At 39.0% G+C, this 18,520-nt stretch overlaps 1 non-coding gene and 1 pseudogene across 1 annotated transcript; one reads left to right on the top strand and one right to left on the bottom strand.

Moving 5' to 3' along the window:
- LOC112770069 (uncharacterized) overlaps positions 1-18,520 on the bottom strand; it is a 52,113-nt pseudogene that overhangs the window by 22,090 nt on the left and 11,503 nt on the right.
- LOC112774771 (small nucleolar RNA R71) lies at positions 4,199-4,306 on the top strand. The gene has a single exon (XR_003189233.1). It is a non-coding gene; the product is annotated as a small nucleolar RNA R71 (small nucleolar RNA).

Consider the following 18,520-nt stretch of genomic DNA (forward strand, 5'->3'; position numbering starts at 1 on the left):
AAAAATCTTTTCAACTAATCCATATCTTTTTCAAATCTCCATATTATCTTTTTCAAAATTCAGATTTATCTTTTTCAAAAATCTATCATATCTTTTCAAAATTAAACTATATCTTCTATCTTATCTTTTCCAATTTTTCGAAAACGCACCCCCCCATCCCTTTAAATTTGGGTTCGGCCTCCCTCCTCCTCCATCAACAATTGCACCTAGCTCTTCTTCTATCCCTCTCCTTTCTCTTCTTTTGCTTGAGGACAAGCAAACCTCTAAGTTTGGTGTGTTTATCCGAGATCACTAAGATCATGGCTCCTAAAGGAAAACAACCCATTCCAAGAGGCAAGAAAGAGAGCGTTCCAAAACCACTTTGGAATCAAGGGAAGTTTTTATCTAAAGAACATTCAGACCATTATCTTAAAGTAATGGGTCTGAGATCAGTGATCCCGGATGTTAGATTCGATCTGAAAGAAGATGAATATCCGGAGATCCAGGAGCAAATTCGAATCAGGAACTGGGAAGTCCTAGCTAATCCTGAAACGAAAGTAGGAAGGAACATGGTCCAGGAGTTCTATGCTAATATGTGGCAGACTGACAAGCAAAAACTATCTGGAACTGCCTTCTATGAATTTCGGACCATGGTCAGAGGAAAGATTGTTCATACCACCCCTGACAAGATCAGAGAGATCTTAAAGCTACCTCAGCTAAAGGATGATCCAGACTCCTTCAACAGGAGGATGATGAGAGTAGACATTGACTTGGATAAGATTCTAGAGGACATATGTATCCCTGGAGCCAGTGGACCACCAACACAAAGGGTGTCCCAAATCAACTCAAGAGAGAGGATCTCAAACCAGTTGCCAGAGGATGGCTGGACTTCATTGGGCGTTCTCTGTTGCCTACTAGCAACCGTTCTGAAGTCACAGTTAAAAGAGCAGTGATGATCCATTGCATCATGATGGGAAAGGAAGTGGAGGTTCATCAGTTGATTTCAACTGAACTCTACAAAATTGCTAACAAAAATTCTAAAGAGGCCAGGTTGGCTTATCCGAGCGTGATTTCTCTGCTCTGCAAGGACGCTGGAGTAAGGATGGGAATAACTGAATATATCCTAATTGAAAAGCCAATCACCAAAGCATCAATGGAAAAACAACAAGCACAGGAGGATCCCATCAAGAAGAGAGCACAGGAATTCTTCCCAGAGATCCCTCAATCTGAATACTGGGAGTATCTTGAGACGTCCGTTACCAAGATACGGGAAGCTATGGAGAAAATAATAAAAGAACAGAAGGAACACAGTCAAATGTTGACCTATATGTTTAAAGAACAAGAGGAGCAGGGGCGTGACTTAAGGGAATTGAAGCGCCAAAAGTCTTCTCTTGTAGGACCAAGCACCCCAAGGATCAGAGGAACCCCCGTGCCCCAGAATAAAGGTTGTTAATTTCCAATTTCTACCTTAATTCTGTGACAGTGTTCTTATAGAAGTTTACCTTAGGAGTCATATAGTAGTAATTAGTATCTATTTTAATTTTATCTCCAATTAAGCTATAGTTTATTTTTCTCATCATCAGCAAACATGAATAAAGTAGTAGATCTTTTGAATAAGAGGCAATAAAATTTCGAGTTTTAATAAGAGAAATTCTAATTAGTTAAATGTGGTGGCAATGCTTTCTGTCTTCTGAATGAATGCTTGAACAGTGCATATGTCTTTTGAATTTGTTGTTTAAGACTGTTAAATATGTTGGCTCTTGAAAGAATGATGAACATGAGACATGTTATTGATAATCTGAAAAATCATAAAAATGATTCTTGAAGCAAGAAAAAGCAGCAAAGAACAAAGCTTGCAGAAAAAAAAAGAGAAAAAGAAAAAGCAAGCAGAAAAAGCCAAAAGCTCTTAAAACCAAGAGGCAAGAGCAAAAAGCCAATAACCCTTAAAAACAAAAGGCAAGGGCAAATAAAAGGGATCCCAAGGCTTTGAGCATCAGTGGATAGGAGGGCCTAAAGGAATAAAATCCTGGTCTAAGCGGCTAAACCAAGCTGTCCCTAACCATGTGCTTGTGGCGTGAAGGTGTCAAGCGAAAACTTGAGACTGAGCGGTTAAAGTCAAGGTCCAAGGCAAAAATAAGAGTGTGCTTAAGAACTCTGGACACCTCTAATTGGGGACTTTAGCAAAGCTGAGTCACAATCTAAAAGGTTCACCCAATTATGTGTCTGTGGCATTTATGTATCCGGTGGTAATACTGGAAAACAAAGTGCTTAGGGCCACGGCCAAGACTCATAAAATAGATGTGTTCAAGAATCATCACACTGAACTAAGAGAATCAATAACACTATCTGAATTCTAAGTTCCTATAGATGCCAATCACTCTGAGCTTCAATGGATAAAGTGAGATGCCAAAACTGTTCAGAAGCAAAAAGCTACTAGTCCCGCTCATCTAATTAGAATCTGAGCTTCAATCAAAAACTCTGAGATATTATTGCTTCTCAACCTATTAGTCTTCTATTTTATTTATCTATTTGCTTGAGGACAAGCAACAGTTTAAGTTTGGTGTTGTGATGAGCGGATATTTTATACGCTTTTTGGGGTTAATTTCATATAGTTTTGAGTATGTTTTAGTTAGTTTTTAGTCTATTTTCATTAGTTTTTTAGGAAAAATTCATATTTCTGGACTTTACTATGAGTTGTGTGTTTTTCTGTAATTTCAGGTACTTTTCTGACTGAAATTGAAGGAGCTGAGCAAAAATCTGATTCAGGCTGAAAAAGGACTGCTGATGCTGTTGGATTCTGACCTCCCTGCACTCAAAGTGGATTTTCTGGAGCTACAAAACTCGAAATGGCATGCTTCCAATTGCGTTGGAACGTAGACATCTAGGGCTTTCCAGAAATATATAATAGTCCATACTTTGCACAAGAATAGACGATGTAAACTGGCGTTCAACGCCAGTTCTCTGCCCGATTCTGGCGTCCAGCGCCAGAAAAGGATCAAAAACTGGAGTTGAACGCCCAAACTGGCATAAATACTGGCGTTCAACTCCACAAATGGCCTCTGCACGTGAATTACTTAAGTCTCAGCCCAGCACACACCAAGTGGGCCCCAGAAGTGGATCTCTGCATCATCCATCATAGTCTACTCATTTTTTGTAAACCTAGGCTACTAGTTTAGTATTTAAACAACTTTTAGAGACTTATTTTGTATCTCATGACATTTTAGACCTAAACTTTGTATTCTCTGACGGCATGAGTCTCTAAACCCCATTGTTGGGGGTGAGGAGCTCTGCTGTGTCTCGATGAATTAATGCAAGTATTTCTGTTTTCCATTCAAACACGCTTGTTCCTATCTAAGATGTTCATTCGCGCTTAACTGTGATGGAGGTGATGATCTGTGACACTCATCACCTTCCTCAAATCATGAACGTGTGCCTGACAACCACCTCCGTTCTATATACGATTGAATGAGTATCTCTTAGATTCCTTAATCAGAATCTCCGTGGTATAAGCTAGAACTGATGGCGGCATTCATGAGAATCCGGAAAGTCTAAACCTTGTCTGTGGTATTCCGAGTAGGATTCAAGGATTGAATGACTGTGACGAGCTTCAAACTCCTGAAGGTTGGGCGTTAGTGACAGACGCAAAAGGATAGTAAATCCTATTCCAACCGGATCGAGAACCAACCGGTGATTAGCCGTGCTGTGACAGAGCGCGTGAGTGTAGTTTTCACTGGAAGGATGGAAGGTAGCCATTGACAACGGTGATCCACCAACACACAGCTTGCCATAGGAGGACGTGCGTGCATGAACAAGAAGACAGAGGAAAGCAGAGATTCAGAAGACAAAGCATCTCCAAAACTCCAACATATTCTCCATTACTGCATAACAAGTAACCTTTAATCCATGCTCTATTGTTTATTTGCAATTCAACTGATAAACATAATTGACTTCCTGACTAATATTTACAAGATAACCATAGATTGCTTCAAACCAACAATCTCCGTGGGATTCGACCCTTACTCACGTGAGGTATTACTTGGACGACCCAGTGCACTTGCTGGTCAGTGGTACGAGTTGTGAAAAGTGTGATTCATAATTCGTGCACCACTTCTGCAGGCATTTTCTTTAGGTGAATGGATCCACCTGCAGAGGTATCCAATGACATCTTAGATAACTCAGACAGACCATCATAGAATATATCCAGGATGGTCCATTCTGAAAGCATGTCAGAAGGACACTTTTTGGTCAGTCCTTTGTATCTCTCCCAAGCTTCATAAAGGGATTCACCTTCTTTCTGTCTGAAGGTTTGAACATCCACTCTAAGCTTGCTCAGCTTTTGAGGAGGAAAGAACTTGGCTAAGAAAGCCGTGACCAGCTTATCCCAAGAGTTCAGGCTATCCTTAGGTTGAGAGTCCAACCATACTCTAGCTCTGTCTCTTACAGCAAAAGGGAAAAGCATGAGCCTGTAGACTTCAGGATCTACTCCATTAGTCTTAACAGTATCACATATCTGCAAGAATTCAGTTAAGAACCGAAAAGGATCTTTAGATGGAAGTCCATGAAACTTGCAGTTCTGCTGCATTAGAAAAACTAATTGAGGTTTCAACTCAAAGTTGTTTGCTCCAATGGCAAGAATGGAGATGCTTCTTCCATGTAAATTGGAATTTGGTGCAGTAAAGTTACCAAGCATTCTCCTTGCATTGTTGTTGGGTTCGGCTGCCATCTCCTTTACTTGTTCAAAATTTTCAATCAAGTTGTCTCTAGATTGTTGTAATTTAGCTTCTCTTAATTTCCTCTTCAGAGTCCTTTCAGGTTCTGGATCAGCTTCAACAAGAATGCCTTTTTCTCTGTCCCTGCTCATAAGAAAGAGGAGAGAAAAAGAAAAGAAGAGGAATCCTCTATGTCACAGTAAAGAGGTTCCTTATTGTTAGTAGAAGAAAAGAAGAAGAGAAAAATCTGAACTCAGAAAGAGAGAGAGAGGGTTTGGATTTTTGGTGGGTGAGGGAGAGATGTTAGTAGATGAATAAATAAATAGAATAAGATGAGAGAGGGGAATTTCGAAAATAATTTTTGAAAAAGAGTTAGTGATTTTTGAAAATAGTTTTTGTAAAAGGTTAGTGGTTTTTTCGAAAATAAAAATCACAATTTAAATTAATTAGTTAATTAAAAAGAAATTTTGAAAAAGGGGGGGATATTTTCGAAAATTAGAGAGAGAGAGAGAGAGTTAGTTAGGTGGTTTTGAAAAAGGTAAGAAACAAACAAAAAGTTAGTTAGTTAGTTGAAACAAATTTTGAAAATCAATTTTGAAAAGATAGGAAGTTAGGAAGTTAGAAAAGATATTTTGAAATCAAATTTTTGAAAAAGATATGATGAGAAGATATTTTTGAAAAGATATGATAGAAATTAGTTTTTGAAAAAGATTTGATTTTTAAAATCACAATTAATGACTTGATTCATAAGAAATCACAAGATATGATTCTAGAACTTAATGTTTGAATCTTTCTTAACAAGTAATTAACAAACTTGAAATTTTTGAATCAAAACATTAATTGATTATGTTATTTTCGAAAATTTGATATAAAAATAAGAAAAATATTTTTGGAATTTTCGAAAATAACTAAGAAATTTGAAAAAGATTTGATTTTTGAAAAGGATTTTGAAAAAGATAAGATTTTCAAATTGAAAATTTGATTTGACTCATAAGAAACAACTTGATTTTAAAATTTTTTTGAAAAAGTCAATCCAATTTTCGAATTTGATGAGAGAAAAAGGGAAAGATATTTTTTTGATTTTTGAATTTTTATGATGAGAGAGAAAAATAGGAAAAATGATGCAATGCATGAAAGTTATGGATCAAAACAATGAATGCATGCAAGAATGCTATGAATGTCAAGATGAACACCAAGAATACTTTGAATGTCAAGATGAACATCATAGACACAATTTTGAAAAATTTTTAATGCAAAGAAAACATGCAAGACACCAAACTTAGAATTCTTTAATGCTTACGCACTAAGAATTCAAGAATGCATATGAAAAACAAGAAAAGACACAAAACATGCAAATGCAAAGATCAAACAAGAAGACTTACCAAGAACAACTTGAAGATCATGAAGAACACCATGAATGCATGAAATTTTCGAAAAAATGCAAGATGCACATGCAATTGACACCAAACTTATAACATGACTCAAGACTCAAAAAAGAACACAAAAATATTTTTTTGATTTTTATGATTTTCTAAATTTTTTTTTTTCGAAAATTATTTGAAAAACAAAGATAAGGAATTCAAAATCTTTAATATGAATTCCAGGAATCTTGTCATGTTAGTCTTAAAGCTCCAATCAAAGGGTCAGGCATGGCTTAATAGCCAGCCAAGCTTTAATAAAAATATGAGTGTAATTCAGACATGACAAGCCTGACATACCCTATCCAGAAGGATTGGGCATTACTCCACTGAGGTGATTAGCCAATCCCAAAGCAGTTTAGGTATGGCTTTACAGCCAGATAGGCTTCAACATGCTTCATGAAACACTAGAATTCATTCTTAAAAATTTTTGAAGCCATAGAATAATTTATTTTTGAAAACATTATTTTTAGTAAATTTTTTTTTTTCGAAAACAGGTGAGAAAATTTTGAAAGATTTTTGAAAAATTTTTGAAAAGAAAACAAAAAGAAAATTACCTAATCTGAGCAACAAGATGAACCGTCAGTTGTCCAAACTCGAACAATCCCCGGCAACGGCGCCAAAAACTTGGTGCACGAAATTGTGATGTCCATGCTCGAACAATCCCTGGCAACGTGAGCAACTTGGTACGCGTAATCGTGATTACATTTTAATTATGTAAAATTCATGGCTCTTTCTTCCCCTGGCAATGGCGCCAAGAACATGGTGCCCATACCATGGTTCACAACTTCGATACAACTAACCAGCAAGTGCACTGGGTCGTCCAAGTAATACCTTACGTGAGTAAGGGTCGAATCCCACGGAGATTGTTGGTATGAAGCAAGCTATGGTCACCTTGCAAATCTCAGTTAGGCAGATATAAAACAGTTATGGAGTTTTCGAATTTAACTAATAAAATAGGGATAGAAATACTTATGTAATTCACTGGTGAGAATTTCAGATAAGCGTATGGAGATGCAATCGTTCCTCTGAACCTCTGCTTTCCTGCTATCTTCATCCAATCAGTCTTACTCCTTTCCATGGCTGGCTTTATGCAAGGGCATCACCGTTGTCAGTGGCTACATCCCCTCCTCTCAGTGAAAAATATGCTCACATGCTCTGTCACAGCACGGCTAATCATCTGTCGGTTCTCGATCATGCTGGAATAGGATTCACCCTCCTTTTGCGTCTGTCACTAACGCCCAGCACTCGCGAGTTTGAAGCTCGTCACAGTCATTAAATCATTGAATCCTACTCGGAATACCACAGACAAGGTTTAGACTTTCCGGATTCTCTTGAATGCCGCCATCATTCTAGCTTACACCACGAAGATTCCGATTAAGAGATCTAAGAGATATTCATTCTAGCTTGTTGCATGTAGAACGGAAGTGTTTGTCAGGCACGCGTTCATAAGGGATAATGATGATGAGCGTCACATAATCATCACCTTCATCATGTTCTTGGGTACGAATGGATATCTTAGAAGCAAAATAAGATGAATTGAATAGAGAACAGTAGTACTTTGCATTAATCTTTGAGGAACAGCAGAGCTCCACACCTTAATCTATGGAGTGTAGAAACTCTACCGTTGAAAATACATAAGTGAAAGGTCCAGGCATGGCCGAGATGGCCAGCCCCTAAAACGTGATCACAGGATCAAAATAAAATCCAGGATGTCTAATACAATAGTAAGAGGTCCTATTTATAATAAACTAGCTACTAGGGTTTACAGAAGTAAGTAATTGATGCATAAATCCACTTCCGGGGCCCACTTGGTGTGTGCTTAGGCTGAACTTGAGTGTTGCACGTGTAGAGGTCCTTCTTGGAGTTGAACGCCAGTTTTTGTGCCAATTTGGGCGTTCAACTCTGGTTTTGGATCCTTTTCTGGCGCTGGACGCCAGATTTGGGCAGAAAGCTGGCATTGAACGCCAGTTTACGTCATCTATTCTTGGCCAAAGTATGGACTATTATATATTTCTGGAAAGCCCTGGATGTCTACTTTCCAACGCAATTAGAAGCGTGCCATTTCGAGTTCTGTAGCTCCAGAAAATCCACTTTGAGTGCAGGGAGGTCAGAATCCAACAGCATCAGCAGTCCTTTTTCAACCTCTGAATCTGATTTCTGCTCAAGTCCCTCAATTTCAGCCAGAAAATACCTGAAATCACAGAAAAACACACAAACTCATAGTAAAGTCCAGAAATGTGAATTTAACATAAAAACTAATGAAAACATCCCTAAAAGTAACTAGATCCTACTAAAAACAATGTCAAAAAGCGTATAAATTATCCGCTCATCACTCCTTCATGCTCCTTTCATCGGATGATTTCTCACATTCATCCGTGGAGATGCTTTTCTTGTTGCATGAGTCCCATGAGTCCAAGTTGGCTTTAATTTTGGCAAGGTTAGCCTCGATAGCTTCATAATTCTTTTGAGCTTCCTCTTGCTCCTTTTGACGGATTATTGCTTGAAGTTGATCCATTTCTTCCTTGAGATGATCCATTGGCTCTTGGAGGGATGGATATGGGTATTCTTCCATGGAGGGTTGTGGTGGAAAGGAAAATTCATTATGTGGTTGAAAGTTATCATACATGGGAGGTGATTCATCTTGGTGATAATATGGAGGTGGTAGTTCTTGAGGGTATTGGTGGTGGAATTGGGGTGGTTCTTTATATGGTTCATATGGTTCACAAGGTGGTTGGTATGGTGGATATGGGTTGGGGTTATATGGAGGTGTTTGGTGAAAAAGGGCTTGTGAGTAAGGTGGTGTAAAATTATGTTGAGGAGGTGGTTCATAGGCATATGGTGGTGATTGTTGACAATCACAATAAGGGTCACCACATCCATTAGATTGATATGCATTAGGATTAGAATTATAACCATAAGAATCCGGAGGTTGTTGTTGCCAAGAAGGTTGATCAATCCCTTGAGACTCCTCCCATCTTTGATTGTTCCATCCTTGATGCACATCCTCATTGTAGCTCCCATTTCCTACAACATAATTTGAACCAAACTCAGCCAAAGCGGTGAGAATTCATAGAAGAAAATAAAAACAAAAACTAACAAAATTGAGAACAAAGTCCTAAACCTAACAAAAACTAACGAACAAACAAAAGGCAAACATATTCACATATTCATAATAGCCAATAATATAACACTATTGCAACTCCCCGGCAATGGCGCCATTTTGATGAACGAACTCTTGACGGTTTAGAATTTATCTAATGAATTCTCGTTGCAAGTATAGTTCTAAAGCAACAAAGAATCCTCACATCAAAAATTTGAGTTGTCACAAGTACAAACCCCAAATGAAAATTAACCAGAGTATTTGAACTCCGGGTCGTCTCTCAAGGAATTACAATGAAGTGTTTAATTATTAGCTATGAGGATGCAAGGGGTTTGATTTGATATTTGACAGGAAAACATAAATGGCAAGAAAGGTAAATGAACAATGAACTAATAAAATAAAGGAAAGTACTCTTGGCTAGACAAGGGTAATTGAGATCACCATCCTTGTCTACAAACCATATATTGATAATTATGAGGAACCAAGCTCATTAAGTCTACTTCCAAAAGTCTTAAGTACGTAATATCTACTCCTAGACTTGAAGTACGTCAAATGGCTTTGATCACATCAACCCATAAGTCCCAACCTACCTACTAATTAGATTAGTAGTGGGTTGGCGTCAATGAGTATCAAATTGATCACCAAGGGTTCTCAAATCACCAATTCAATGAGACCCAATGACTTAAGGTCACTCAATTCCCTTAGCCTAGGCCAAGAGTCAAGAAAACTACTCAAAAACTAGTGAAAGCTTTTTAACAAACACTTAGTGTGCAAGAAAAGTAAACATCATAAAATGCAAGAATTAAAAGAAACCCATGACTACCACAAGCAAGAAATCAATAATAGCAAGCAAGATCAACATAAAAGAAGCATAGAAACATGAAATTGCATTAAAAGAAAATTAGATCCAACAATGTTCATCAACATAAAAGAGAGCAAAACAAGAAATTAACAAGAAAAACTAAGAAGATTAAGACAATAGAACATTAAAATGTAAAGAGAGTTGAAATCAAAACAAGAATTGAAAGAGAAATTTTAGAGTGATTAACCTAATTTTACCCTAATTTCTATCCTAAATCTAGAGAGAGGAGAGAGTCTCTCTATCTAGATTCTACCCTAAAACATGATGAAAACTAAACTATGACTACTTGGTTCATTCCCCCCTCAATCCTTGGGTTCAATAGCATCAGAAATGAGTTGGATTGGGCCCAAAATGAGCTAGAAATCGCTGGCCACGATTTCTTTTTAGTGGACCACATGCTCAATCGGCGCGCACGCGTACATGGCGCGTGCATGCCCCTGTACATGAAACAACATATGGCAAATTTTATATCATTTCGAAGCCCCGGATGTTAGATTTCCAACGCAACTATTACCGCCTCATTTGGACCTTTGTAGCTCAAGTTATGGTCGTTTGAATGCGAAGAGGTCAGGCTTGACAGCTTTACGGTTCCTTCATTTCTTCATAAGTTCTCCCACTTTGCATGCTTTTCTCCTCACTTCTTCCATCCAATACTTTCCTTATGAACCTGAAATCACTCAACAAACATATCAAGGCATCGAATGATATTAAAGTGAATTAAAATCACCAATTTTAGGGCCTAAAAAGCATGTTTTCACACTTAAACACAAATCAAGGGAGAATTGCAAAACCATGCTATTTCATTGAATAAATGTGAGAAAAGTTGATAAAATCCCCCAAATTAAGCACAAGATAAACCACAAAATTGGGGTTTATCAAGAAGCTCAAGAGCTCATTGATACAGTTGCCAGAAATCAGCATTTGTACCTAAGTAGTGCATCTTCCATGAAAGAAGAGGCTAAAACAGTAACTGCTGAACTCAATCCTGCAGAACAAATTACTGAATTCAATCAGCAATTAGATTTTCTAACAAAACAGCTGGCCAAATTCAAGGAAATACTACAAGATACAAGAATGGCTAATATGAATATGGAGGTACAGTTGAAGCAAACAGAACAGCAGTTATCAAAACAAATAATAGAAGAGTGCCAAGCAGTTCAATTAAGAAGTGAAAAAACATTAAATACCTCACTTCAAGGCAGCAGGAAACCAAGAAATGAACAAACTGCTACCCAAAATCCCTCTGAGGATAGTAAGAGCCCAGAGAGGAGTGATTCTGGCGCTCAAACGCCAGAAAAGTGTGAAGAGCTGGCGCTAAATGCCCAACCCATGCTCAGTTCTGGCGTTCAAACGCCAGAAACAGGCAAGGAGTTGGCGTCAAATGGCCAATGGAGGCTCAGTTTTGGCGTTCAAACGCCAAAAATAGGTAAGAAGTTGGCGTCCAATGCCAATCAAGCTTCTAACCCTGGCATTCAAATGCCAGTGAGGGATCAGACACACACAAGTGCTGATGGCAACCCCTCTAAAAAGGCTTCTCTAACCACATCTGTTGGAAATAAACCTGTAGCAACTAAGGTTGAGGAATACAAAGCCAAGATGCATTATTCTCAAAAACTCCGCAAAGAGGAGCAGGATAAGCAATTTGCTCGCTTTGCAGACTATCTCAGGACTCTTGAAATAAAGATTCCGTTTGCAGAGGCACTTGAGCAAATACCATCTTATGCCAAGTTCATGAAAGAGATCTTGAGTCATAAGAAGGATTGGAGAGAAACTGAAAGAGTTCTCCTCACTGAAGAATGCAGTGCAGTCATTCTAAAAAGCTTCTCAGAAAAGCTTAAAGATCCCGGGAGCTTTATGATACCATGCATATTAGAGGGTGATTGGACCAAGACAGCTTTATGTGATCTTGGGGCAAGCATCAACCTAATACCTGCATCCACTATCAGAAAGCTTGGTTTAACTGAAGAAGTCAAACCAACCAGGATATGTCTCCAACTTGCTGATGGCTCCATTAAATACCCATCAGGCGTGATTGAAGACATGATTGTCAGGGTTGGGCCATTCGCCTTTCCCACTGACTTTGTAGTACTGAAAATGGAGGAGCACAAGAGTGCTACTCTCATTCAAGGAAGACCTTTTCTAGCAACTGGATGAACTCTCATTGATGTCCAAAAGGGAGAAGTAACCCTGAGAGTCAATGAGGATGAGTTTAAGTTGAATGCTGTCAAGGCTATGCAGCATCCAGACACACCAAAAGACTGCATGAAAGTTGATCTCATTGACTCTTTGGTAGAGGAGATCAACATGGCTGAGAGTCTTGAATCAGAGCTAGAAGACATCTTTTAAGATGTTCAGCCTGATCTGGAGGATTCAGAGGAATTGAAAGAGCCTCTGAAACTTCCTCAGGAAGAGGAAAAACCTCCTAAACCCGAGCTCAAACCATTACCACCATCCCTGAAATATGCATTTCTGGGAGAAGGTGACACTTTTCCGGTGATCATAAGCTCTGCTTTAAATCCACAGGAAGAGGAAGCACTAATTCAAGTCCTAAGGACACACAAGACAGCTCTTGGGTGGTCCATAAGTGACCTTAAGGGCATAAGCCCAGCTAGATACATGCACAAGATCCTATTGGAGGATGATGCTAAGCCAGTGGTTCAACCACAGAGGCGGCTAAATCCAGCCATGAAGGAAGTGGTGCAGAAAGAGGTCACCAAGTTACTGGAGACTGGAATTATTTATCCTATTTCTGATAGCCCCTGGGTGAGCTCTGTCCAAGTTATCCCCAAAAAGGGAGGCATGACAGTGGTTCATAATGAAAAAAATGAACTGGTTCCTACAAGAATAGTTACAGGGTGGCGCATGTGTATTGACTAGAGAAGGCTCAATACAGCCACCAGAAAGGATCATTTTCCTTTACCATTCATAGACCAGATGCTAGAAAGAATAGCAGGTCGTGATTATTACTACTTTTTAGATGGCTATTCAGGCTACAACCAAATTACAGTAGATCCCCAGGATCAAGAGAAAACAGCATTCTCATGTCCATCTGGAGTATTTGCCTACAGAAGGATGCCATTTGGGCTATGTAATGCACCTGCAACTTTTCAGAGAGGCATGCTCTCTATTTTCTCTTATATGGTGGAAAATTTTCTGGAAGTCTTCGTGGATGACTTCTCAGTATATGGAGACTCATTCAGCTCCTGTCTTGATCACCTAACACTGGTTCTGAAAAGATGCCAAGAGACTAACCTGGTTTTAAACTGGGAAAAATGTCACTTTATGGTGACTGAAGGGATTGTCCTTGGGCACAAGATTTCGAATAAAGGAATAGAGGTGGATCAAGCTAAGGTAGAGGTAATTGAAAAATTACCACCACCTGCCAATGTTAAGGCAATCAGAAGCTTTTTGGGGCATGCAAGATTCTATAGGAAGTTTATAAAGGATTTTTCAAAAATTGCGAAACCTCTAAGATACCTGCTAGCTGCTGACACGCCATTTGTATTTGACACAGAGTGTCTGCAGGCATTTGAAACTCTGAAAGCTAAGCTGGTCACAGCACCAGTCATTTCTGCACCAGACTGGACATTACCATTCGAATTAATGTGTGATGCCAGTGACCATGCCATTGGTGCAGTATTGGGGCAGAGGCATGATAAGCTTCTGCATGTCATTTATTATGCTAGCCGTGTTTTAAATGATGCCCAGAAAAATTACACAACCACAGAAAAAGAATTGCTTGCAGTGGTTTATGCCATTAACAAGTTTAGATCATACTTAGTAGGATCAAAAGTGATTGTGTACACTGACCATGCTGCTCTTAAATATCTACTTACAAATCAGGATTCAAAACCCAGGCTCATAAGATGGGTGTTGCTTCTGCAAGAGTTTGATATAGAAATAAGAGACAGAAAAGGGACAGAAAACCAAGTGGCTTATCATCTGTCCCGGATAGAACCAGTAGAAAGGGCGTCCTTTCCCTCTATTGAGATCTCTGAAACCTTTTCGGATGTGCATTTGTTCTCCATTCAGGAAACACCATGGTTTGCAGATATTGCAAACTATAAAGTTGCAAGGTTCATACCTAAGGAGTACAGCAGCCAACAAAAGAAAAAATTAATTACTGATGTAAAGTACTACTTGTGGGATGAATCCTATCTCTTTAAGAGATGTGCAGACGGAATAATCCGTAGGTGTGTGCCTAGAGAAGAAGCACAGAAGATCTTATGGCATTGCCATGGGTCACAATATGGAGGCCATTTCGGAGGTGAGCGAACAGCCACCAAGGTCCTCCAATGTGGCTTCTACTAGCCTACACTCTATAGCGATTTCCGAGAGTTTGTACGTAACTGTGACAGTTGCCAAAGAGCTGGTAATCTGCCTCATGGTTACGCCATGCCTCAACAAGGAATCTTGGAGATGGAGTTATTTGACGTATGGGGTATTGACTTCATGGGGCCTTTCCCACCATCATACTCAAACACTTATATACAGGTGGCAGTTGACTATGTATCCAAATGGGTAGAGGCCATTGCCACACCCACTAATGATACTAAGACAGTGCTGAAGTTCCTCCAGAAACATATCTTCAGCAGATTTAGTGTCCCTAGAGCACTAATTAGTGATGGGGGCACTCACTTCTGCAACAAACAGCTTTACTCTGCTATGGTCCGGTATGGAATTAGCCACAAGGTGGCAACTCCATATCATCCACAGACAAATGGGCAAGCTGAAGTCTCTAATAGAGAACTAAAAAGAATCCTAGAACGGACTGTAAGTACCCGTAGAAAGGATTGGGCGAGAAGCTTGGATGATGCTCTGTGGGCTTACAGAACAGCATTCAAAACTCCTATAGGGACCTCTCCATACCAGCTTGTGTATGGTAAGGCCTGTCATTTGCCCGTGGAACTGGAGCATAAGGCCTATTGGGCAACCAGATTCCTAAACTTCAATGCCAATTTAGCCGGAGAAAAAAGATTGCTCCAGCTAAATGAGCTAGAGGAATTCAGACTCACTACTTTCGAAAATGCCAAGCTTTACAAAGAGAAAGCAAAAAGGTGGCATGACAGAAAGCTGTCATCTAGAGTCTTTGAACCAGGACAGAAGGTTCTGCTGTTTAACTCTAGGCTCAGGCTATTCCCCGGGAAACTAAAATCCTGGTGGAGGGGACCATATGTGATTACAACTGCGTCACCATATGGCTATGTGGAGCTTCAAGACAGTGATTCTGATAAGAAGTTCATTGTTAATGGACAAAGAATCAAGTATTATCTTGAAGGCAATGTTGAGCAAGAGTGCTCAAGGCTGAGGCTAGATTAAAAGCTCAGCAAGGTCCAGCTAAAGACAATAAAGAAGCGCTTGCTAAGAGGCAACCCAGCCATTAGCAAAACTTTTTCTTATTTATTTTTAATTATACAGGTTTAATATAAATAATCTTCAAGGTAAAGAATCAATTGCATAGGTTCACAAGGTTGCAAAAGGATTCAGAATACAAAACAGCAAAAAGAAGCCCACTGGTGCGAAAAAGCCAGTAAGAGCTGTTTTGGGCGTTAAACGCCCAAAAGGAGCATCTACTGGGCGTTTAACGCCAGTAGAGATAGCCATCTGGGCATTAAACGCCAGAAAGAAGCAGCTTCTGGGCGTTTAACGCCAGATTTATAGCATCCTGGGCGTTCAGCAAAACGTCCAGTGACAAAGGGGTTTCTGGTGTTTAACGCCAGCTAGAAGCAACAGCTGGGCATTAAACGCCCAGACCAAGCACCAACTAGGCATTAAACACCCAAAACATGCAGCAGTTGGGCATTTAACGCCAGGATTGTGGGGAATAGGTAATTTCATTTTCACTTCAAATTTTTTTCACGTTTCATGTTTCAATTCATAATTTCTTGCATAAACATATTACAAATCCTAATTTTTGAAATCCTTTTTCAAAGATATCAAATGTATCCTAATTCTAAACATAAACCTTTTTTTTAAATCCTCTTCAACTTCTTTTCAAATCTTTTTCAAAACAAATCTATCTCTTTTCCTTCTCAAATTTTTTTTTACTCATCAATATTTTTTTTTCAAATCTTCACAATATATTTTTCAAAACAAAGCTATCTTTTTCAAATATCTTTCATATTATTCATATCTTTTAAATTTTAAAGTGCATCATTTTCCTATCATACTTATCTTTTACAAATTATATCTTCTATCATATCTTCTTCAAAATTTTCGAAACCCACCCCCCTTCCCTTTAAATCCTGGTTCGGCCTCACCCCCACCTTCACAATTCGGACTTGGCTCTCCACATCTCCCTCTTCTTTCCTTTTTTTTGCTTGAGGATAAGTAAACCTCTAAGTTTGGTGTGTTTATCCGTGATCACTAAGCCAATACCCACTAAGATCATGGCTTCTAAGGGAAAACAAACCAACTCAAGAGGCAAGAAAGAGAATATTCCAAAACCACTTTGGAATCAAGGAAAGTTCTTAACCAAAGAACATTCAGACGATTACTACAAAATAATGGGTCTAAGGTCAGTGATCCCGGAAGTTAAATTCGATCTAAAATAAGACGAATATCCGGAGATCCAAGAGCAAATTTGAAACAGGAGCTGGGAAGTCCTAGCTAATCCTGAAACAAAGGTGGAAAAAAATATGGTTCAGGAATTCTACGCTAATCTGTGACAGACGGACAGGCAGAGAATAGCTGGAACCGCATTCTATGACTATAGAACTCTGGTCAGAGGGAAGATTGTTCACATCCACCCTAACAAAATAAGGGAGATCTTCAAGCTGCCTCAACTGCAAGATGACCCAGACTCCTTTAATAGGAGAATGATGAGATCAAACCTGAGCTTGGACAAAATCCTAGAGGACATATGCCTCCTTGGAACCAAATGGACAACCAACACAAAAGGTGCCCCAAACCAACTCAAAAGAGGAGATCTCAAACCAGTCGCCAGAGGCTGACTGGACTTCATTGGGCGCTCTATACTGCCCACTAGCAACCGCTCTGAGGTCACCATCAGAAGAGCAGTGATGATTCATTGCATTATGTTGGAAAAAGAAGTGGAAGTTCATCAGCTGATTGCTTGTGTGCTTTACAAAATTGCAAACAAGAACTCCAAAGATGCCAGATTGGCTTATCTAAGCTTGGTTTCTCTGTTATGTAAAGATGCTGGGTAAAAATGGGAGTAGATGAGTATATCTCAGTTGAGCAACCAATCACCAAAAAGTCTATGGAAGGACAACAAGTGCAGGACGACCCCATCAAGAGGAAAGCACAGGAGTTCCTCCCGAAAATCCCTCATATTGAATACTGGGAGCGCCTAGAAGCATCTGTCACCAAGTTGCAAGAAGCTGTAGATCAACTGAAGGAAGAACAGAAAAATCAAAACAGCATGCTCTGCAAACTGCATAGAGAACAAGAAGAGCAAGAGCGTGAACTGAAAGAACTGAAGCGCCAGAAGCTATCTCTTGAAGGACCAAGCACCCCACAGACTAAAGAGGCATCTACCTCCCAAAGCAAAGGTTGTTGAGTCCTAATCTTAGCCTTAACTCTGTGATAATTGTTCTTATTTGAATTTTACCTTAGAAGTTATATATGAGTAGTAGTAATTAGTATCTCTATTTTGATTTTATCTCCAATTAAGCTATAATTTATTTTTCTCATCATCATTAAACATGAATAAAATAGCAGATTTTTTGGAATAAGGAGACAATATTTTTTTGAGTTTTTAATAAGGAAAATTCTAATTATTTACATGTGGTGGCAATGCTTTTTGTCTTCTGAATGAATGCCTGAACAGTGCACGTTTTTTATATTGAATTTTATGAATGTTAAAATTATTAGCTCCTGAAAGAATGATGAACAAGAAAAATGTTATTGATGATCTGAAAAACCATGAATTTGATTCTTAAAGTAAGAAAAAGCAGTGAAAAAAAAAAGAAGAAGAAAGAAGAGAGAGAGAGAGAGAGAGAGAGAGAGAGAGAGAGAAAGCAAGCAGAAAAAGCCAATAGCCCTTAAAACCAAAAGGCAAGGGTAATAAAAAGGATCCAAGGCTTTGAGCATCAGTGGATAGGAGGGCCTAAAGGAATAAAATCCTGGCCTAAGCGGCTAAACCAAGCTGTCCCTAACCATGTGCTTGTGGTGTGAAGGTGTCAAGTGAAAGCTTGAGACTGAGCGGTTAAAGTCAAGATCCAAAGCAAAAAACAGAGTGTGCTTAAGAACCCTAGACACCTCTAATTGGGGATTTTAGCAAAGATAAGTCACAATCTGAAAAGGTTCACCCAGTTATGTGTCTGTGGCATTTATGTATCCGGTGGTAATACTGGAAAACAGAGTGCTTAGGGCCACGGCCAAGACTCATAAAGTAGCTATGTTCAAGAATCAACATACTAAACTAGGAGAATCAATAATACTATCTAAATTCTGAGTTCCTATGGATGCCAATCATTCTGAATTT

This window comes from Arachis hypogaea, chromosome 18 (genome assembly GCF_003086295.3).
Source record: "Arachis hypogaea cultivar Tifrunner chromosome 18, arahy.Tifrunner.gnm2.J5K5, whole genome shotgun sequence".
NCBI lineage: Eukaryota > Viridiplantae > Streptophyta > Magnoliopsida > Fabales > Fabaceae > Arachis > Arachis hypogaea.